The sequence below is a fragment of the Macaca thibetana genome, chromosome 4 (assembly GCF_024542745.1).
Source record: "Macaca thibetana thibetana isolate TM-01 chromosome 4, ASM2454274v1, whole genome shotgun sequence".
Lineage (NCBI taxonomy): Eukaryota > Metazoa > Chordata > Mammalia > Primates > Cercopithecidae > Macaca > Macaca thibetana.
In genome coordinates this window covers 163990290-164013939 of record NC_065581.1, presented here as the reverse complement: position 1 = coordinate 164013939, position 23650 = coordinate 163990290, and the positions used below count along the sequence as shown (strand labels likewise).

The 23650-nt window shown below is 45.6% G+C and overlaps 1 protein-coding gene and 1 long non-coding RNA gene across 3 annotated transcripts in view; both read left to right on the top strand.

Moving 5' to 3' along the window:
- The window catches only part of PDE10A (phosphodiesterase 10A), a 669061-nt gene that overhangs the window by 87427 nt on the left and 557984 nt on the right, over nt 1-23650 (top strand). The window lies entirely within an intron of this gene.
- LOC126953782 (uncharacterized) lies at nt 605-4995 on the top strand. The gene is made up of 2 exons (XR_007725357.1): nt 605-3300; nt 4941-4995. It is a non-coding gene; the product is annotated as an uncharacterized LOC126953782 (long non-coding RNA).

The following is a 23650-nucleotide window of genomic DNA, read 5'->3' as shown; positions in this document are numbered from 1 at the left end:
CACCACACCTGGCTAATTTTGTATTTTTAGTAGAGACAGAATTTCTCCATGTTGGTCAGGCTGGTCTCGAACTCCCGACCTCAGGAGATGTGCCCGCCTCGGCCTCCCGAAGTGCTGGGATTACAGGCATGAGCCACCGTGCCTGGCCATGCGGGGCATTTTGTAACAAGGGCTGAGGAGCCACATGAGAGGCAGGGGAGGTGGAGGCAGCCCACATGAGACCCGGAGCCCTCATGAGGACCTCGGCTTTGTTCTCTGTGCCATAGGAGCCACCGGCTGTTTTAAAACAGAGGAGAGAATGCTCATTTTTAATACTTTAGGTGAATTACTCTAGAAAGTGAATTGAAGACATACCTGGTGTGGAGCTGGGCGTAACAGGAGAGGTGCCCCTTTTTGCCACGTGGCGTGGAGGTTCATTCGTTTAGCTAGCCTTGGGGGAGCACTGAGTTCCTGCCAGGCGTCGAGACAGGAGCTGGAGACGCCACAGAAACAGGGCCAGGTCCTGATAGATGAGGGGCTTCCAAGTGGGTGAATATGCTTCGCTGCGGAATCATCAGAGCCTGTTGGTGGAGAAATCAGTGGAGGAGTCCACGTGGAGGCTGAGCTGGAATGTGCTGCTGTCTACAGTGCTTCGTCCCACGCACCCTGGGCTCTCCCTCTCCTATTATTGGCTGTGCACATGACCGTGACCTACAACTGGGCCTTTCGCTCATTAAGAGAGTGCCTGGGTCTGGTTTTAAACACAAACTTGCCCCTTGCTTCAGTTAGGGGCCTGTTATCATTAGTCTGGTTAGTTCAGGGAACATCATATATTTTGCTGTGTAATGATCACAGTGACATCCAGTAACTATGACAGTGAGTTGGATAGATGTGAAGCCTGCAGTTCTCCTTTATAGACTGATTATTGAATTTGGCCTTGAGCTGGAGCCTGAGAAGGGAGAAGTAAACTTTGTCTCTGATTTGTCCTGTAATCCTTTTTCTGTTACCAACCAATTATAACCAATACTCACTGGGTTTCGAAGAAAGGTGTTTACTGGGTTGGAAGAAATACTACAGTCTCTCCTTCTTTACAACTAGATGTATGTACACATGGGGTTTGGAGACAGAGAGACAGAGAGAGGCAAAAGAGAGAGAGAGATGTGTGCCCACTGGTCAGATGCCTTTATTTTTTTATTTTTAGTTTTAGTTTTCTTTGAGACAGTCTTGCTCTGTCACCAAGGCTGGAGTGCAGTGGTGTGATCTCAGCTTACTGCAACCTCTGCCTCCTGGGTTCAAGTCATTCTCCTGCCTCAGCCTCTGCAGTAGCTGGGATTGCTGGCACCTGACACCATGCCCAGTTAATTTTTGTATTTTTAGTAGAGACAGGGTTTCTCCATGTTGGTTAGGATGGTCTTGAACTCCTGACCTCAAGTGATCTGCCCGCCTCGGCCTCCCAAAGTGCTGGGATTACAGGCATGAGTCACCACACCCCACCCAGATGTCTTTATTTTTGAGTGGTCTGACTGGACAGACCTCCACATGTCTCCAAAACAGAGAGCACATCTCCCTGCCCCTCTCTTTCAGCCCCCATTGCCCTCACAGGGCAAGGGGCAGGAAGATCCACTAGATGTCGCTGAGGCTGCGAGGGCACCGGCGAGCCTGTGGGAGTCCTGCTTGCCTCCCCTGGCCTCCTGGCCTCCTTGGCTCCTGGCAGCAGGACCCATCAGATAGCCCTGGCCAATCAGCCCTCCCCAATGGATCTCGGAAGAGCCAATGAAAATCAGTGTATGGGGAGATTCAAAAAGAAAAGGGAAAAAACAGGTTGCTGAGCAACCCAACTCCGTAAGCAGAGGGAGATGCTATTTTTACACCAAGAAGGTGGCTGCAGTTGATTCTGTAGCAACTCCCAGGAGAGCAGAGCTCTGCCTTAGCCAGGGTAGGAGCTCCTGACAGCCCAGGAATGAACCACAGGATGCAGCATCTGGTAGAGCCCAGCGAGCGCACACAGCTTTGGGTCATGGGTGCCAAGGCCCCAGGCACCACCCTTTAGGGTTCAGATTAAATGTGACTTCTTTAGAAAGGCTTCCACGTTCAGTCAGTCCTTCAGCATGCCTGTGCTGCTTCTGCATAGCACTCACCTGAATGTGTAATTATAAGCGTATTTTTGTGATTTTTGCAAAACATCTCTCTGCCCACTAGCCTGGAAGCCAAGGAAGGTAGGCACAGTGACAGTCTCCATTCACCACTGTACATCCCAGCCCCTAGCCCATTCTCTGGCCCAGTGGCTCTCAGTCAATACTCAGGGAATATGTGAAAACAATGGCTGAATATTAGTGTGATGGTTGTGATCATTATTAAATGTAAACTTTAGTCAAAGTGTGGGAAAGAGTATTATGATCTCAATAGTTTTTCTTTAAGTTGCTACCAGAAGTATCTTTCAACAATAAAATACCTAGATTCTGGCAATTACTGAGTGAGGATCATCCCCCAAATTAACCAATATGTTTGCATTGGTACCACAAAAGTTGCTGGTCTCATTGTTATGCCAGACACTCTTCTGGATGCTGGGAAAGATGCACAAATGAACAAAGGCCCTGTCCCCATGGAACTCACATTGATCCGTGGGAAAAAGACAAAATCAAAAAGTGAAGGCAAGAGCTGCCAGGAGGCCTCCATGGGGTCCCCGAAGGCCTTTGGATCAGATGACTTTTGAGAAGAGACCCAAAGAAGTGGGGGAATGAGGCACGCAGACATCTGGAGGAAGAACCTTCTGGAAACACAGAGACTCTGAGGCTGCTGTAGGGACAGCAGCATGTGACCGAGTGAGGAAGGCAGTGCGCTGGGATGGAGCAGGGAGGAGGCAGCAGCCAGGTCCTGGGAGGCCTTCCAGACCTGCCATGTCACATGGAGACAAAGAATGGACAGGAATGACCTGAGGACTGAGTCTGGGAGTGGGTGCCGTCCAGTGTTTAGGGGTGGGGAGGTTGGGAGGGTCCCAGGGAGGAGAATGAGAGCATCCTGAGGTGACACCCTCAGGATGTGGGATTCCCAGGAGGTAAGGGACAGCTGTGGCACAAGGCTGAGGGGTGAGGATTGGATTTGACCACATGTTGATCTCAACAGGAGCTGTTTTGATGGTGGGATCACAGCACAGGAGTGACAAGGAAGAGATCCCCAATCTCAAGGTTTCTTGCTTTGCTCCATGCCCCGGAGTGGCCTGTTCATTTTGGAGTTCCGATATGAACTTCGAGACCTAAAGAGTGGTGCCTGGCACCTTGGCACTGTGACTTGAGGCTGTGCTCGCTCACCAGGCTATACCAGGTACTGCACTGTGCGATTCATTCCCAGGCAGTCAGGAGCTCCTACTCTGGCTAAGGCGGAGCTCTGGTGTCCTAGAAGTTGCTACAGAATCTACTGCAGCCACCTTATCAGTGTAAAAACAGTGAGGGCTTAGTTTATCACTGTGAAGGAGATGGGAGGCAGCAGGGGGATCTGGGCACAGCAGTAAGAAGACTGGACTAAGTTTCTGCCACAAAAACAGAAACAAACATGGTGTGCACCATGCCCAGGCCTCTGCACCCACTAGCTGGATCTGACTCTCCCAGCTGAGCCCCGATATGGTAGAGACCCAGCTTCAACTGCAACAGCAAAGGCCACATCCTGCCTTGGGCTGTGGCGAGAACAGGACGGGAAGGACCTGGGCTTTGATAATCCTCTGGCATACAGGCTGGCACCCACCCGAACACCTCCCATCTCCTTCACAGTGTTCCCTCTCAGTCCGAGATCGAGGTATGGGCATGGCTGTGTTCTCTCCAAAGCCCCATGGAGGATCCTTCCTCACCTCTCCCAGCTTCTGGTGGCCATGGGCAGTCCTTGGCTTGGGGTTTCTCTGACCACGTCTTCACAGGGTGGCCGTCCTCTGCCTCTGTGTCTGTATCTCCATGGTCTTCTCCTCATGTCTGTCTCCTCTTCTTATAAGGATACCTGTTGTACCGGACGTATCAGAGTGGAGCCTGCCTGATGGAGTATGACCTCATCCTCTCTTCATGACATCTGCAAAGAGTCTATTTCCAAATAAAGTAGCATTCTCAAGTACTGCAGTTAGGAGTTTAACATACCTTTTACAGGGACAAAATTCAACTCTCAACAAGAAGACAGTGGAAATTAGGTAGGAAGGATGGTTGAGAGGCAAACCTGTACTGAGCCAGGCTGAGGAGTTCAGACTGTGTTCCTTAGGCCAGGGGCTCTCAGTCCTGGCTATTTATCAGAACTACCTAAAAAGCTTTTGAAGATGCAGATATCAGATTCTACCCAAGCCTACTGAATCAGTCATTCTAGGATATGAAATGTTTAAAGCTCCGTGAGTTTCTAATACTTACCCTGGGTTGAGAGCCACTGCTCTGGCTAAAGAGGACCTCTTGAAAGGTTTTCATTTCTTGTGGTATCAGTTTTAGAACAGCTTGCAGCTTTGAACAAATATACTATAAATAATATTATCACATAATATTATCACATAATATGAACACATATTTATATGCATTTTCTGTTTCCATCCTAAAAGGTGACCCTTTGAATTGAGAAGAATCCTCAAGGTGCTGTGGCCAGCCCTGCACTCGGCAGGACCACTGCTTATCTTCTCCATGCGCGCTTCCTCAGGGAATGTGGTACAGGGTTGTGGTCCTTCTCCAGGAGCCAGAACTGCTCTTGGCTCCCCGTTGAGTTTGTGGTCTATTAAAACTCCCTCCCACATCTTTTGCACACGAAGGGCTATAAATCTAGGTTTTCCCTGTCCACTACTTGTGCAATTGATTTTTTTGGAGCCTGAATGCAGGCCTTGACTTATATCTCTGTTTAATTTCATCTTGTGGTTTCAGCCAAGTGTTCTGGCCTGTCGAGGCCTTCTGTAGTTTGAGTCTGTCATCTTTCGCGTTAGCGCCATCTCATAAATTTGTCTTCTGCAGATTTGATCAACACATCTTTTCGGGCTTCACCAAATCGCTGAAAAACCTGCTACCATGTCACAGGAGAGACATATGATATTCCTCCAGAGACGGCTCTCCTTTGGAAAGCACTCTTTGGGAATGTAGTTCCTAAATCAGCTGTCATATTGAACACCCGGTCAAGACATATTTTATTCTCAGAGCATTCTTTTGAAACTTCAGTCATCCAGCAAGTGCTGCAAATGTGCCACTGGTCCTTGAAGGACATACCAGGAGGAGCAACGAGAGGAGACAAGGTGCCCAGGGCCATGAACACATCACTTGGTCGGCACCAACAGAGTTCCAGCCACAGATAAAGAATCTTCATTGCCAACTTTGACCTGAGAGCAATGAACGGGTCAACTAAGCAGCATGTGTTCATTACTAACATGGCACCATCTTGGAAGCCAAAAGCTAAAAAAAAAAAAAAAAAAAAAAAAAAAAAAAAAAATGGCACGAATGTTGTTGCAATTCCAAATCCTACTTAGGTTCTATCAACTACCTGGACTGTTTAATTCCACTCAAAAACCTTTATTGAACTCCTGCTATATATTTAGGAGGGTCCTGAGCACTTGAGAATATATGAATATGTGGGTATATGGGAAAGGAAAGGCATTAGGAACATGGGAGGGGGCGACCAGAACCCTGGCTGCCTGGCTGTGTAGATGCATGAGTGAGAAGTTCAGGCTCCCTCCCAAGCAGACACATCTGCTTTAAAGGCTAGTGCTGCTGTTTACTGGCGGCGTTTCCTCCGTCAAGTTAATGAACTTCTCTGAGCCTCATTCTAGCCATTATAGCTATCTTAAACAATATTCACATTCTGGTTAAATGTCGACAATAAGTAGAAGCCTAACTAACAAGACTGAGAACAAAATGAGAAGCATGAAAACAGTCTGACTTAGGAGAGTGCCTAACACATAGTAAGTGGTCAAGACAGCAACCTAGGAAAGCCCAGCAACTAAATTTAACGTGGACAAAAAATCGGGCATTCGCAGGGCGAGTGACAAAATCTGAAGAGTGACTGTACAGTCATTAAAATTGCTGTAGCGATGCTTATTTCCTGATTTTGATAACTGCACTGTGGTTATGTATTATTTCAGGAGGCTGCGTGGAGCATACATGAGAATGCTTTATATAATGTTTGCAACCCTTTTGTAAATGTGTAACTATTTCAAAATGGAGTTAAAGAGATGCAAACATCAACTCCTCTAATGCAAGTGTCTATTCCAGCCCATAAAAGCTTAACTCCTGAATGGGGAGACAGCAGGTGTGAACATGAGACCTTCCCAGAACAACTAGAAGAGAAGGTTGTGTGGTGCCAGTGCTCGCATGGGTCAGAAAGGCTGGAGCGAGTAGGAGCTGAGGGAGATACAGATCTTCTAGAGCTCCCTTGCTCAATGCCTCGATTCCTCTCAAGTTCATGGTCAGCCTTCCCTTGGACAGAATGATTGCCCAAGACCCTTTTGACTTGATGGAGACAACAGTGCAATTCCCCAGACTATTCTTGGGGAGGGTGAGGCATGACACTCCCAGTACAAGAGGCTGAGAGAAATGCTCCAGAGTGGGCTGCAGAGCAGCAAAGATGGTGATGGGTCAGGGCAGGGGAGGGAGACACAGCCACTCACAGGGGTCAGAGGAGCTAGGAACACAAACATGGAGCTCTGAGACCTGCAGAAGGGACACCACAGCCGGGAGTCCAAGGAGAGCACATGCACCTACGCCTTGGGGAGGCTGTCATACCTCCAGCATACCAGCTGCCATGACACCTTCTGGTAAGGACGGACGGTCACAGGGCTCACACACGGTGGCCAGGCTCGGCATTCCCTTGGCTTTTCTTGCCACTGAGGGCACTGGGCAGAGCAGCCCTGCCACAGTGTGATGTGGAAGGTCAGTGGATTCTCTGTGGCCATCTCCACTTTGGTCAGAGAGTGCTGGGGAGTGAAGAGGGTGGAGTCCAGCCTTCTCTGGAGAGGTCCCTTGTGGACTGTTTTTCATGACCTCCTCTTGCGTCACCCGAACTCTCACCTCATGGTCCAGGAAGGTTCCTGCTTTGCACCTTCAACTCCCGTCTCCCTCCATCACATTCCAGTGGTACCAAGGAGTTACCACTGGAATTTTCTTTGGAACTGAAAATTTCTGTGGACAAAAGTCCAGCAGCTTCTGTTCAGAACATGTATAAATAGTTTTTCCTTCTTCATTCCCCTCATGGATATTTTGTGCTTGGATCACGCAGGGTCAGTGGGGGAGAATCGAGTTTTACTAGGACTTACGATGAGTGAATATTGGCAGCTGCAAAACTTCATCACATTAAAAAAAAAAAAAAAAGTCCAAGGTGTTTTCTCTGTACAAGCGCAAGAAACCCCATTCAGAGTCTGTGATTATGGGGGTGATCACGAAGGTTATTAATAACCAAGAATAAGGGTCATGCCTTTTATTGCCTAGCATGGAGATGAGACACACTATACCTACAGTTTCAGCTATGTGACCTCCTATTAACTAGCCTAGAATTACATTACAGATGCCTTGAATTTTAGTTCCATTCAATGAAGAAGAAAGAAAAATAGGAAGGAACAAGAATAACAATAATGACAACACTGCACTCCCACTGGGATCCCTTGTTCTAGTCTCCTACAGCAGCTTGGAGTAGGACTGTGACCAGGACCTGCAGCCACCTGGTCCCCTGGTGACAGGGAGAGGCAGCATGCTCTTGAGGTCAGGTTGTAGCCAGTGTTTCAGGCTGGACAGGGGCCCCATCAGAGACCCCTGGTGAGGTTACCTTGAGGTTTCCGGGACTCCAAGGGACTGGTTCTCCCTGGCTGAACCTGGGAGGCTGGGAGATCTGACTGTAGCAGCAACCGCTTGGGGACAACTGGGGACAACTCACCCCCAAATGCAGGGAAATGGGAACAGGGTTGAGTGACAAAGAACACCTGGGCCCTGGTGACACCTGAGCCTCAGACCAATCCACTCCTGAAGCTTATCAGTTACATGAACTTGACCTTTACGTGAGCCAGCACATCCCAAATGAGATGTGACACAACTGAAAGCTACTTTCCAGATGTTTGGAAAGACCCTTTGAAACATCTCCAACACTGGACAGAAATTCTAACACTTTAAGGAACGCAATGGGTGACAACGTGATCAGAATCCACAGAGGGCTCAAAATCGTCTCTACGGGCTTCAACCACCAGACTCACAAAATGTTTAATATCCTTCTGTTTTAAAAAGGCAGCCTACTAGGTTGTAAGGTTGTGGGAAAAATCATTTGTTATCTTGTAGAATTTGAGAGAGTGGAGACCAACCCAGAAAGGGGATAATGAGAAAACCTAAAATGCTGCTCAGACTTGTCCTGTGTTGGAACCACAGTAGAGATCGCTTTAGTAATACAGAAATTACGGCCTTTGTTTCTTTTGTAACTTGAAAGTTAGAACAGCTCTTCATTTACAGAAGGAGCTCTGTATAAAGTGATAGAGACCTAATGGCCTTATGTGGCCACCCATACCTGTATCTGTTCCTTTAACTCTCTCACCGGGAGCATATTCTGTTCTTCACCTTTCTAACTCTGTAATTTCTCATTGAAAAGCAGGAACGTCTTCGGGCCTACCCAGGACCCACTGAGAAACATAGGGGCACAATGGGGGCTTTCCCTACCTGCCTAGAGGAAGAAGAATGACTTGTAACTCTGGCAGTAACATTTTTGCCATAAGCAGAGGGTCAGTGGGTGCTGACAAACTCAACAGTTTCTAATGAGGTCCACACATACTCAGGAGGATAAAAAATTGAGGATTTAAGGCATGAGTTAAACAATTAAAGCCACTGTCGCAGAGGGATGTTTTAATTATTTTATTGTTTGTTATCCTTCTCTCCCTTAACTATCTAGCTAACACTTTCCAACTTAAAAAAGTAAATGCTATTGACAAACTGGTCAGGCCACCTTCCTGTCTTCCTCTGCGGTATGATCTTTCCAGTGATTGCTGCCATCAAGTGGGAAAGAGAGGAACAGCAGGCTCCGCACGTGGGGAGTGACTTTATTTGCGTGATGACAACACAGAGATCCTGGTTTCTGTCTAAATGACTCTAAATGACATTCAACTAAAGTCATACAGGATGAGGGAGGAGTGAGGGAGAAGTCAGTGAGGAGTGAGGGAGGAGTGAAGGAGGAGGGAGTGAGGGAGGAGGGAGTGAGGGAGGAGTGAGGAGGGAGGGAGGAATGAGTGAGGGAGTGAGGAGTGAGGGAGGGAGGAGTGAGTGGAGTGAGAGGGAGGGACGAGTGAGTGAGGGAGGAGGAAGTGAGCAAGGAGGGAGTGAGGGAGGAGTGAGGAGTGAAGGAGTGAGGAGTGAGGTAGGAGTGAGTGAGGAGTGAGCAAGGGAGGAGTAAGGAGTGAGGGAGGAGTGAGTGAGGAGTGAGTGAGGGAGGAGTGAGGAGTGAGGGAGTGAGGAGTGAGGGAGGGAGGAATGAGGAGTGAGGGAGTGAGGAGGGAGGGAGGGAGGAGGGGAGGAGGGAGGGAGGGAGGGGGGAGTGGGGTGAGAGGGAGGGAGGAGTGAGGAGTGAGGGAGGAGTGAGGGAGGAGTGAGGGAGGATTGAGGGAGGGTGGGAGGGAGGAGTGAGTGGGGTGAGAGGGAGGGAAGAGTGAGGAGGGAGGGAAGGAGGAGTGAGCTGGGTGAGAGGGAGGGAGGAGTGGGGAGTGAGGGAGGGAGGAGTGAGGGAGGGATGACTGAGGGAGGGAGGAGTGAGGGAGGGAGGAGTGAGGGAGGGAGGAGTGAGGGAGGGAGGGAGGAGTGAGTTGGGTGAGAGGAAGGGAGGAGGGAGGAGTGAGGGAGGGAGGAGGGAGGAGTGAGGGAGGGATGACTGAGGGAGGGAGGAGTGAGGGAGGGATGACTGAGGGAGGGAGGAGTGAGGGAGGGATGACTGAGGGAGGGAGGAGTGAGGGAGGGATGACTGAGGGAGGGAGGAGTGAGGGAGGGAGGAGTGAGGGAGGGAGGAGGAGGGAGGGAGGAGGAGGGAGGGAGGAGGAGGGAGGGAGGGAGGAGTGAGTTGGGTGAGAGGAAGGGAGGAGGGAGGAGTGAGGGAGGGAGGAGGGAGGAGGGAGGGAGGGAGGAGGGAGGGAGGAGTAAGGAGGGAGAAGGGAGAGAGAGGGAAGAGTGTGGTGAGAGGGAGGGAAGAGTGGATGAGTGAAGAAATGATTGGTGCAATACTCAGCCTCTTGGGTTTCCTGCAGGAAATCTTCCTGTGTTGTGTTAGTCTGGAGAGTCCATAGAATTTCCAAGTAGAGTCACAGTCCTGTCATGGAGGACACTTGAGGGGCAACAGAAGGAGGATTTCTGAGATTGGTATTTTTTTGCTGCCAAGAACAGGAGAAGCCTAGGGAAGCGCCCGTTTATGCTCTTTTTCTAACGTGTCCCTGGATGGAGCTAGCAGCTCTAAAATATCCCCTCAATGACGGCAGCTAAATCAGAAAGCTTGCTGGGTTCCCTGAGTGCAGATGTAAGCCTGGAGATACTCCCTCGTGAACCCGATGGTGTGGCAGAGCAGATGGCTTTTCTCCTTTGGAAGCTGGCACAGTTCACCAAGAAGACTGAGAACGTCCTTGCTTAGGGAGGTGTTGCACATGAGACTATAGATTGGGAAACAACTAGCAATAGCGCGTTTTGTAGAAGTAACAATGTGTGCAAATGATTCATTATCTAACTAAGGCTTTCTCTCCTTCCCGCTGGCACCTGTGGTCCATATTCCTCCATAGGCAGCATCACACCCTGATTTACACCATAGAGCCTGCATGGTATCAATCCCAAGGGGCAAAAATGTGGTTCTTGGGGTAGCAGCAAAAATAGTATATACTACCATGGTTTGTGGTCCTCTAAAGCTCAATGCTTCCCAACAAAATGTTACTTCTTAGTTTTTAAGTTCTGTCTTTGGATTCTCTTGGGTAACCCATAGGCAGCATTGATATTCAGTTCATAAAAGATACACAAAAAGTATGCAAGATCAGGAATTTTAAAAGCTAAGGTAAATAGATGGCTATGATTGCGAGACTTTTGACTCACTGCTTGAGCTCTGCCATGTTCACAGGTGTGGATGTTTTATGTATCTATGTATTTGGCCAAGGTTCATTATATTTTCTAAGTCTGAAAACCGATGTCTCTCAAATACTCAACTAGTGAATTCCCCTCTTTCTGGAACTCTAATTAAATGTGTGTTCGACCTACTACTCTATCCTCCATAACTCTCACTGTGCTTTTCAATGTTCTGCATTTCTTAGGCTCATGCATTTTTGGAGTGATTGCTGAGCCGGACACTGTTCAAGGCACTTGGAAAACATCCACAAACAAAACAAATAAAAATCCCAGCCTTGGTAGAAGTTACCTTCCTGCACAAGGCAATAGGCAACTGAAAAAGCAAGCAGGACAGGTGTGGGGGCTCATGCCTGCAATCTCAGCACTTTGGGAGGCCGAGGCAGGTGGATCATGAGGTCAGGAGATCGACACCATCCTGGCCAACATGGTGAAACCCTGTCTCTACTAAAATACAAAAAACTAGCCGGGCGTAGTGGTGCATGTCTGTAGTCCCAGCTACTCGGGAGGCTGAGGCAGGGGAATCGCTTAAACCTGGGAGGCAGAGATTGCAGTGAGCTCATATTGTGCCACTGCACTCCAGGCTGGTGACAGAGTGAGACTCCATAAAAAATAAATAAATAAAATAAAATAAAATAAGCAAGCATAGGTAAATCAAATGGAGGATTGGAAGGTATTGCAAGGTAATGAGCTATACTGAACTTGAAAAGGTAAAACCAGGTGTGTGGTTTGGGAATGCTGGGATGGAGGAGTGAGTAAAGATGATCAAGGTAACTTCTTTGAAAAGGTAAGTTGGAGCCAAGACTGTAAGTAGGTGTGTGAATTAGCCATATAAATAACTGGTCTCAGGCAGAGGGAACAGCCAGTGCGAAGACCTTAAGGAGCGAGCATGCCTAGCATGTCTTAGAAACAAGCAGGCCAGCATGGCTGAAGGGAAATTAATGAGGAGAGGGAATGGAACAGGGTGAGGTCAGAGATGCAAAGAGGAGGCAGATCAGGTAGGGTCCAGTGAGCCATTGAAAGAACTTTGTCTTTTCCACTGCTTGTAACTATTCAGAGAAGGAATGACGTCTTTGGCATTTCAAAATGATTGCTCTGGCTCCCATTGTTGTAAAGGGCTGAATGTAGGCATAGGAAGGCCAATCAGATAATCAGAGTGAACTTTAATGCTGGCTTGTAAAATAAAGATAAAAGTGAGACTGGTGAGAAAATATCAGACTCTGGATGTATCTTGAAGGTAGAACCAACAAGATTTGATGATGGGTTGGATATGAGTTCAGAATGCAAGAGTTTTTCCAGAGAACTCCAAGCATGTTGGTCTTAGTCACTAGAAAAGTTATGAGAAGAGAAGGCCTGAGAACGCTGCTAGCTGAGAGGACTGCAGGGGCAATTCTGTTCCCTGTGAAGAACCTGGCTCACTTACAGCATGAAAGTGAAGGAAAGGTTCAGGAGGAAGGTTAATGATGGAAGCTTGTCAATCTGTGCATTCTGCATTACAAAATGACATGACTTCAGAAGTTGGGGAGGGTAGAGAAGGACAAAACAGGGAATATGCAGAGTTGGTATGGAGATTAGAGTGCTGTGATGAAGGGGAACCCAAGAATCTGGGGGTTCTTCTGGTGACTGGTATAAACATAGATAATGCAAAATGAGGTTGTCCAGATAGATTCAAGGCAGGGAGTGTTAGTAAGGCTGTGAGTGTGGGGCAGAAATGGGTGGGACTGTAGGGCTCCTTCTTCACCCCGATAGTGGAAGAAAAAGGTTCATGCTCATCTTTCAGTTCACTAATTCTCTCTTCAGCTGTGTCTAACCTGCTAGTTAACTCATTCATTGATTATTGTTTTCTTTTGTAAATCTTATAAATCTCTCCAATCGTTTAAAATAATTTCTGTATCTTGCTCATGTTTTCATGTTTTACTTTGCCCTCTTACTATAGGAAACTTATTTATTTATTTAAAACTTCACAGTCTTCTATATCTAGTATTTCCATTTCCAAAGCATTCCAGCGACAGATTCTCCTCTCTGTTGTTTCCACTTACTCTCATTCAAGATGGCATCATGCTTCCCACTGTGAGCTCATGCTTAGTGTGATTTTATCTGTGGAAGTTCTGTGAGATACTAGAGAAAGATATGTTCCTCCAGAGAGGATCTTCATTTGATTTTTTTCAGACACTTCTTGGTGCTACCAGTCTGACAAGACTTTAAAACAATGGCCTTGGTTAGTCTGTGCTCACAGAGTAAATGTGAATCCCAAACCAAGCCAACATGTGATACAGATTCTCCATGGGACATATTTTCCCTTCCAAGAAGCAAGGCCAAGAAGTTTCCATTTTGTTTCCTTCTGATTTCTTCTTGTTCAACTCTCACTGAGCATCTTCTGGATTCTCGTTTCGTGTGGGAGTCCTGTTCCTGTACTCACTTTGCACAGGCAGGCCCCAGGCTGTTTTCTGACGTCTGTGTGCTCAACAAACCCATCAGGAGCATCAAGCACTTTTGGGCTGCTCCTGGCTCCAGAGATGCAGGGCTCCAGGACTTCTGGCTTCAGGGCTCCAGGGTTCCAGGGCTGGAGGATTTCCAGGACTTCAGGGCCCAGGACTCCAGGGCTCCAGGGCTGCAGGGCTCCAGGGTTCCAGGGTTCCAGGGTTCCAGGACTCCAGGGCCTGCTGGGATCCACATTCCACTTATACCATCCCTGATGAACTCAGCTATGCCCATAATAAGATTTCTGAAAAACTTTACCTAACATTTTTAGAATGTTCTGTGGCAAGGAGTTTTCATACTACAATGATTCCCAAAATAAATTAAATTTTATGTATTTTTAGTTTTCTTGGCGTAGTGTACAACTTATGATAGACAATATTTATTGAGGAGATGAATATACACATAGACACCTAAAGTTATATAATATATATAAAATCCCATATTTAAACTTACTTATCTGTAAAGTCTCTCTATCTTTAGCCAAAAGAGCATAACAGGTTATTTTATTGAGACTTTCTGTCCTCCCTTCCAATGCACATATGGGTACATATATCTACAGACATGCCGATGTGCAGCTCTAAAAGAGGAACACAGAACATAATTGTTCATTTGGCTTTGCCCATGTGTCAAAGACATCCAATAAAGGCAAACAAGAGTGAAGGACGCGCTGGATCTGCCCAGGAGCTTTAGAAAACCAGGCCTTCCCCCCTCCCACCTTTCAGCCAGCGCTGAGCAGAGCTGTCCTCAGTGAGGTCTGCACCTCTGTTCATCCTCAGGCCTCCTGCTCACAGCATGGGAGAGGGCTTCACTTTGCTGCAGTTCCCACCTCACCCTCACCCACTGATACGGTTTGGCTCTGGGTCTCCACCCAAATCTCATCTTGAATTGTAATCCTCATAGTATCAGAGGAGGGACCTGGCGGGAGGTCGTTGGATCATGGGGGCAGTTTCCCTGATTCTGTTCTCATGATAGTGAAGAAGTTATCATGAGATCTGACGGTTTTAAAGTGTGGCACTTCTCCTTTGCTTCTCTCTCGCTTCTGCCACCTTGTGAAGAAGGTGCCTGCTTCCCCTTTGCCTTCCGCCATGATCCTAAGTTTCCTGAGGCCTCCCCTGCCATGCAGAGCTGTGAGTCTTTTCTTTATAAATTACCCAGTCTCTGGTAGTCCTTTAAAGCAGTGTGAAATAGACGAATACGCCTACGTTTCAAATCGATTTTAAAAAGAGACACAACATGCATTTGGAATCTTGGTAAGTCTGAAAGCCACAAAGCACAGCCCTGTAGTTCCCAGCTCTGGGTGGGCCGTTTTCCTTACTTGGTTTACACTGCCACCTGGTGGTAAACGGCGGCAGGGGCGTGCACATGAAGGCCCCACTGCAGTCTAGGCGGAATTCTGTAATTAAACCCACATAGGACGACACAGTCTTGCAATTACGCGGCGTACCGCCACTGCTCCCTTCTTCCCTCCCTCTGTGTTTATTTCCTTCCCCTAAATTATTCCTGTGTTGTGTCCAATTAGCCCTGAAGCCCTCACAGCTGAAGATGCTTATAATTTTCTTAAACAAAGCCTGGCTCATTGCAGTGTTCAATTAATCTGACCCATTATTGTGGTTGTTATCAAAAGGAGATCAATTACACTTGATTTGAGTTCGTTTCTGTGCTCCTCTTTAAATGTCTGCAAGGATGTTTTACATAAATTTCATTTCAGTCATATCAGGATTGAATAGTTTATATCAACTTTAAGTTTCTGTGTTTGAGTCAAACAAACCTATGTGATTTAAATTGATTGAAATTATGTATGGTTTTAAAAAAATAGTATAGTTGGGAATTTCTGGGGGGAGACCGAGGTGGAAGGTAGGACAGTAAAGGACCCATGGCTTCTGATTTCAACTCTGCCACTCGCTGTTTCTGGGACTTTGGGTGAGTCACTGAACCATCTGTGTCCCAGGCAGGGCTTTCCTCCAGCTGCTATCCAGGACCTGCATTTCTGTGGTTCTTTAAGTACTAACTAAGATGGGAGTCAAATCTGGGCATCAAAAATTGATGAAAGACGCTTTTAATCACAGTTTTATAAAACTGTGGGGAAGGAACACCGTTTTTAAAATGTGCGCCTCTAAACTTTCCTGCCTTCGTGTCCCCCACCCTTGCCTTTGCAGTCTCCCAGCAGACACCATGTGTGCCCCAAAGCACAATTTTCATTTCTTGAGACAGTGGCTCTTCCTTTGGTCCCAGGTGCCTGTGCCATTGGGACTATGGGTGACCTCCTGTTTAAACACGCCTCCCCCCTTCTCCTCACACCCTCCCAACACCCTCCACCACCTGCTTCAACATCTGTGGAGGGAGGACGGCTTCAGGCACACAAATGCCCTGGGTGCTGGTGGGCTTTCTCTCCAGGGTCTGCATACCTGGCTTCCCCTCAAGGACCTCCCCTCAAGGACAACCAAGCTGAGTCCCTGAGACCTAGGATCTGAGCTTATTTGAGCTTATTGAGCAAGGTGGTGGGGCGTGGCCTGTCATTTAGGCCTGTGTCTCTTTAGCTTGAGTTCTGTATGGGTGGCTTAGGGTAGATCAGTGCTTACTGTTCAAAATCGAAGCTGGGATTGCTGAGATCAGACACCTCCTCGTGTCCCTCTCAGGTTCACAGCATCTCAGTGGGTTGTGCAAGGGTCCTAGCAAGCCCGCCTCCTAGCCAGGCCTCTGCCACTCCCGCTGTTGCCCCTAGACCCTTCAGCCGGCCTTCCTGCCTGAATGCACATAAGGTTTCCAGAAACTGAAGATCCCCTCACCCTCCTTTGGTGGGAGGAGTTCTTTTTTTTTTTTTTTTTTTAATGTTTTGAGATGGAGTCTCAATTTGTTGTCAAGGCTAGAGTGCAGTGGCGTGGTCTCAGCTCACTGCCTCCCCCAACCTGGGTTCAAGCGATTCTCCTCCCTCAGCCTCCTGAGTAGCTGAGATTACAGGTAGCTGACACCATTCTGGGCTAATTTTTGTATTCTTAGTAGAGACAAGGTTTTGCCACGTTGGCCAGGCTGGTCTTGAACTCCTGACCTCAAGTGATCTGCCCACCTTGGTCTCCCAAAGTGCTAGGATTTCAGGTGTGAGCCACTGCATCTGGCAGATCCTTCTCCTCCTCCTCCTCCTCCTTCTTCTTCTTCTTCCTTCTTCCTTCTTCTTCCTCTTCTTCCTCCTCCCCTCCTCCTCCTCCTCCTCCTTCTTCTTCTTTTCTTTTTTTATTTTTTTGAGACAGAGTCTTGCTCTATCGCCCAATCTGGAGTGCAGTGGTACAATCTTGGCTCACTGCAACCTCTGCTTCCCAGGTTCAAGCAATTCTCCTGCCTCAGCCTCCTGAGTAGCTGGGACTACAGGCGTTTGCCACCGCGCCCGACTAATTTTTGTATTTTTAGTAGAGATGGGGTTTCACCATGTTGGCCAAGCTGGTCTCAAACTCCTGACCTCAAGCAGTCTGCCCGCCTCCGCCTCCCAAAATTCTGGGATTACAGGCATGCGCCACCGCGCCTGGTGCGAATCCTTCTTTTAATTTCTGATTGTGATAGGTTAGTTTTCTTTTCTTCTGTAGCTTGGCTCCTGGGATTGAGAACAGGGATGCAATAGACCAAAGCACCAAAAAATTCTAGAGTCCCTGAAAAAGCACTGGGAGATTGTTTCATAGCCATGATCAAAGTTTGCCAGGAGGGAGGCTTTTTTTTTTTTTTTTTTTTTTTTTCCTGAGTGATCCTTTCTAGACTTATTAAGTAGCTGAAAACGATTTTGGAAGATACATGTGCCATGAATGACAGAAGACCATGTGTACTTCTCAACACACATTTGCTAATACTGTGTGGAAATGCTGCCATCCTTGTATGCTTTTGAAGATTGTTCTCAGTTTTCAGCAAAACACCGTTGAGTCTACAACTCATGGCCATGCTGAACCTAAATAAAAATGCAGGTGGAAACTTAGCAGTAGGGCTTGTTATCTTTTTTAAGCCAGTGACAGGAATACTTGATATACACCTACCTGAGGTCTAGATTCTTTTAAATTAGACATATTTTATAACTTACTTTTATGCTTGGTTTTATAATATACAATGGTATTAATGACCAATTTTTATTTATTCAATTCATACAACACCAATATCATGCTATGATGCGCTAGACACTGCCTTATACACCACGTTTAGGAAGAGACAGGGATGTCCTTGGGGAACACAGTCTAGCTGCTCAGACAGACGTATCCACAAGTAAGTCTAATAAAATTGACGAAGTTCCATGAGAGATGGGTCATGCAACCATTAGAATCAAGGGTTACTCTTCTGACTAGGTCGGGGATAGCCATGGAGTGGAAATCAATCTGCCACGTATTTCAGTTTATTTCATGCTTGAACTGTCACTTAGATCAGTGGTTCTTTGGGCCAGAGGGCTGATTTCTATGTGACTGGTGTCTGATGAAATGAGAGGATGCATGAGGGGAGGTGCTGTGTGTGTGGCAGCTGCCATCAGTAATGTCATCAGGTAGCAGGTTATGTGAATCATTCATTAAACCCTTCTGCCTGGGCGGCACACTTTGCATAAGGTACAAATAATTTCATGGGCAATGTTTTTTCAAGTGACTTATATTTTTGCCACAGTAAGAGAAAAAAATATATATGTATGATGGAGGGGGCAGTTGAATCGTCAGAGTGAAAAGAAATAATCCACTTACAGATTCTTGGATTAGTGCAGTCATTTCCTTCACTCTGTGCATTTGGCCAAACGCAACCTGGGGGAGGCTGACCTAAAGAAATTGCTTGGGCTGGGCGCAGTGGCTCACACCTGCAATCCCAGCACTTTGGAAGCGGGCAGGTGGATCATGAGGTCAAGAGAGCGAGACCATCCTGGCCAACATGGTGAAACCCCACCTCGAAAAATACAAAAAACAAACAAACAAACAAAAAAATTAGCTGGGCACAGTGGTGCGCACCTGGAGTCCCAGCTACTCCTCAGGAGGCTGAGGCAGGAGATCACTCGAACCCAGGAGGCGGAGGTTGCAGTGAGCTGAGATCCTGCTATTGCACTCCAGCCTGGCAACAGAGTGAGACTCCATCTCAAGAAAAAAAAAAAAAAAAGAAAGAGAAAAGAAATTGCTGGTTGCTGTGTCCTCAGCTAGAAAACTACATGTAAAGAATGTGATTTGTTTATATTTACAGAGTGTTTTACTGTCTTCAAGGATGGAGTTTAGATGTTACTTATTTAAGCATTTCTGGTTTTGAAGGACTGACATTTTGAAATTAATTGAACATTTCCATTCCTATTAGCCAAAGCATTGCCTGATTTTCTGGTTTAGTAAAGAAGGTGAAATGCATCAGAGAAGCCTAGAACCCATCTCAACTTCTTACAGATTCTGAATATACAACCAGTCTTTTCAAAGTCTGGTTTTGTTTACCATTTTTCTTTTTTGTTCAAAAACATGGTTTGTGTGGTTTAAGGAACAAAAAGAAAGACTTATGAAACTACACAGAAGGCTTCTTAAACATCAAAAGCTCTTATGAAATGACAGAATGATGAGTTAACTATAAAGAAATGAGAAACATATGGATTAAATTTCCCTTGAAATGCACATGGATTGAACAACTAGGAGGAAAGAGTGCTTGGCAAAAAAGAATGCTTTGGGTTTTCCTGGGCCCAGAAGGTTTGATAAATCACTTGTAGCATTTTGCCAAACTTAACCAGCTGCCAGCTGAGCCTGTTCCCAATGAAAAGTCCTCACATGGTATGATTTTGTGATTGGGAACTAGTAACACTTAATATCAGAGAAAAATGGCATCACAACACACCAAAGTCCCTGGCCAAGGTTGAGGCAGAAGAACGTGGGGATGGAGTAGATGAACATATAAAGGACTCTACCCTTTCAAAAACGTATAAGGGCTCATTTGGGTAGAAAAGTGTATGGTCAGAAAAAAAGAATCTCATTAAAAACTGGAGGTGTTCAGGGCAAAATGAGAAGACACTTCTCTGCATCCAGCATCTGGCCCAACATCCTTGCATTTTGAATTCTGAAAACAAATACAACCTAATCATAAACAGGAACAGATGTCCACATAGATTCAAACCCCACTCCTGGTACCAATTCTCTATCAGTCTGGATCCAATCAGACAAGAGAACCTACACAGTAATTTGAACAGGGCAAATGTATACCACGACAATACTTATAAGAATCTAATTCAAATACATTATTGTTGAGCACAAAATAATGTAGAAAGTTAACTGATATTGACTCTACACCTACTTCCGAAGAAGGACTATTAGGAGGCCAAATGGCCCAAAGATGCCATCTGGCATCTTTGCCAAGAGGACTGACCTGACTCATGCACCTGGGCTCACAGCCCTCGGGTGCTGCACAGTCCTCCTCTTATGAAGAAAAAGAAATGTTTCCCTAGAAACCTGTACAAATTATTCTTTTTCTGGAGCTTTACTTTCCAATAGGTAATAATTTCTGTTTCCTCCATTATTGGTTTTTATGGGCTTCATGGATCATAATGGAGACAAGTTTGTTAGGATAAATTTTCCAACTTTACTGGGTTAAAGAGTGTCCCCTTGCAGAATTCATGTCCACCCAGAAGCTGTAAATGTGACCTAATTTGGAGACACGGTTGGCCCCTTCATGGCCGTGATTTTCACATCCACTGATTCTACCAACCACGGATTGAAAAGATCACAAAATTTTTTAAAAGTATGACAAAAAATCATACAAATAAAACCATAAGTATAACAACTGCTTTCACGCATTTACATTAGGTATTAGAATTAGGCATTATGAGTAATCTAGAGAAAATTTAAAGTACCCAGGAGGATGTGTGTAGGTTAGGCAAACACTACACCATTTTACATCAGCGACTTCAGCATCCGAGGATTTTGATATATGTAGGGGGTCCTGGAACCGATTCCCTGAAGATAGCAAGGGATGGCTGTAGGGACTTTGCTAATGTAATTAAGTTAAATGACATCATATTTGATTAGGGTGGGTCTAATCCAACAGGATGGGTGTCTTCAAAAGAAGGCCATGCACAGACACAAAGACCCAGAGAGAGGACGGTCAGGTGACAACAGACGCAGAGGTTGGATGTTGATGGGGTTCTCTGCTGCCATCAATTTTGATCCCCCAAAATTGCTCAAACTATAGTAAAGCTAAGATTTTGAAAGTCCAGCAGCTTGAACTCCATTAGCAAATTTGATAAAATTCACCATTTCAAAGATAAAATTCAATTAATACAATGGTGACCATTGTATGAATGTTATACCTTTAAATACCCACAGTAATAATTGTCGGAATGAGTCAAATCATAAACAACGCAATTTTCTGTCCTAATTTAGCAGGTGCCTCTAAGTCTGTATGAAATGCTGGGAGACATTATATCCAGGTCAGTTGCTCCCCCAATTTCAGGCTGACATTTGTATCAGTGTCTAACAAATCACTATGAACTTAGTCGCTTCAAACAGTGTGAATTTATTATTTGGGCAGTTCTAGAGGTCAGAAATCTGAAGTGGGTCTCACCGGGCTAAAATCAAGATGTCAGCAGACCATCTTCCTTCTGGCCGTTCCAGGGGGAATCTGTTTTCTTGCCTTTTCTACTTCTCGAGGCTGCCTTCATTCCTTGGCTCATGGCCCCTTCCTCCATCTTCAAAGGCTATCACTCCGATGTCTGCCTCCATTGCTACATCTCCCTTATCTGCCTTGACCGAAGTGACCCCTCTTATAAGGGGCCCACCTGGATAATTCAGGATCATTTCCCCATCTCAGGACTGCTCATCATACCTGCAATGTTCCTGTTCCCCTGTAAAGCTCCATATTCATAGGTTCTGAGGATTAAGACATGGTTGTCTTTGGGGAGCCATGATTCTGTCTCCCACAACATCTTTTTAAACCAGAAAAAACAGGTTACTGTTTCTTCAAGATGTCCACATATGTCACATCCATATTTCTTGTCCTTACCATCCAGGCTTCTACAATATTTTAGGAACATCGCTTTAAGTGAGGATGATGATGACTGGATAGTAGGGAAGTGATTGATGCTTCATAGCTGATGATTTACTTGTTTACTGACCCTATAAGTAGCAGTGTTAAAAATAATCCCTGATGATAGTTCGTTTTCCGGCGATTTAACGCTTCCTCTTAATGCAGCTACATAAATCTAATGACCATGCATGACTTCTGAAATTAGGTGACTTAGCGGGGGGAAATATTCAACAAAGATATAGAAATCTAAGTTACTGCTTCTTGCTGTTCACGTTAAGACTAGAGGCATCCATGGTTTGGTTTCCAATCTGATTTTACAAAATGTGGCAGGGTTTTTGGGTAGTAAACAGGGCAGTGGTGTCTCATGAAGTCTCTCCAACTAGAATTCAAGGTGGACTTTTGTTTCTGCTAAGTATCTTTACATGAAGTGGTATCTTCAGTTACCTGGCCCCTTGATCATCAGTCTGTTTATCTCTGTGCAGTGGAGGTGCCGCGTACGTGCATGTGCTTTGCTTTGGATCAGTCTGTTTATCTCTGTGCGGTGGAGGTGCCGCATATATGCATGTGCTTTCCTTTGGAAAGACTAGTGTTTGAATCCCAGCTCTGTCACTTGCTCACAGTGTGGTTTTAGGAAAATTACTTAGTCTCTCTGAGCCTTTGTTTCCCTTTCTCGTAAAATAGAAATAATAATCTCACCTTCCTCAGAGGGTTGTTTGGTGCAGAATGCTTTTATAAGATATAAAACATTTAGCTCAGGGATTGGACAATAGAAAGCTCTTGGAGAATGTTAGTTATTATTATATGTAATTTTGTTACAATGTTTGTGAATGGGTAGAGTAGGCGGGTTTTCATTTGGGCACTTCAAAGGATTCTAATTTCAAATACGACTTTTTATTAAAGAACCACATTAAGATTTTTTTAAGTATCACATTATTTATAAATATGTTAGGTAATGCATATTAATAAGCTCAATTGAGGCATTTCACAATTATGCATATTTCTAAACACCATGCTGTACACATACGTAAAAATTGTGTATATATGTGTATCTATACAATTTTTGTCAATTAATCAAAAGGATATTTGGAAGCGAGAAGAGAATTTCAGGAACAACTGAATGGGGCAGGCTGACCTATAGACCTGTGGTCACTCTCCCAAGAAGAATGGCTGTCCCAGTGGAAAGCACTAGTAATGAGAATGAGGAGGAGGCCAGCTGGGAAAACATTTTAAGTGCAGTTCTCTTGGGGAGATAGGAAGGTGAGGAAGGGAAGACTGGCAGGAACCTAAGAGGGCTAGGGCGTCCGAATGCATCACATCCTATATAGAATTTATCACAAGAACAAAATCAGAAGAGGAAGAATTTCATCATTTCTGAAAGGAGACTAAATGATGGGGCTTGTCAATGAGTCGTAAGTTTTGAGACCCACACGTGTGCCAAAACAATTATCCATTCTGAAAGCAGATAGTGCCTTCAGGAAGAAACAAAAGTAATAATTAATTTTTTTTCCCTCAAACTAAAAATACCAGGCATGCTTGCTACAGAATCCAGGTTATTAGTGCTCTAAATGCAGATACTTCAAATATAAATTTCAAATCCACAGTATTTGCTTATATACAGCAGGCTGACTTTCAACGTGACTACTTAGAAATTCTGTGGATGGTGCATTTCAGTTGGAATTTGTTTTCTTACAGCTGCTCCTCCCTTTGCTGGATTCAGGACTTCAGCTGGATCTGGGAGCAAAGCTAACTCAAACTGTGATTTCCGAATGGCCAGCGGACAGATTGCAGCACCAAGTTTAACCTCCAAACAATTCTCACTGGGATGTTATGATCCTTTGCAGGCTTTCCGCTCCATGACGCACGGAGGCTTGGCGGCCACTCTTAAAGAGAACTGGGAGGCTTCAGGTTTTTAACCGATGAGGGTCCCAAATAAGGAATAGTTTATGCAGTGGTAACTTTGAACTTTGGGGAGAAAAAGAATCTAATAGAAAATATTGAGGAGTAATATCCTCATTTGTTTTGCTACCAGAACCCGGATTTCTGGACTTTTCAGTTTTTACATGGGAATAGTCAGAATGAAAAGCCATTCCAAAGACTCTTTTTCCCATTTTTGTTGATTTCTTCAGGTGCCTAGGAGTTGCACTGTTTGA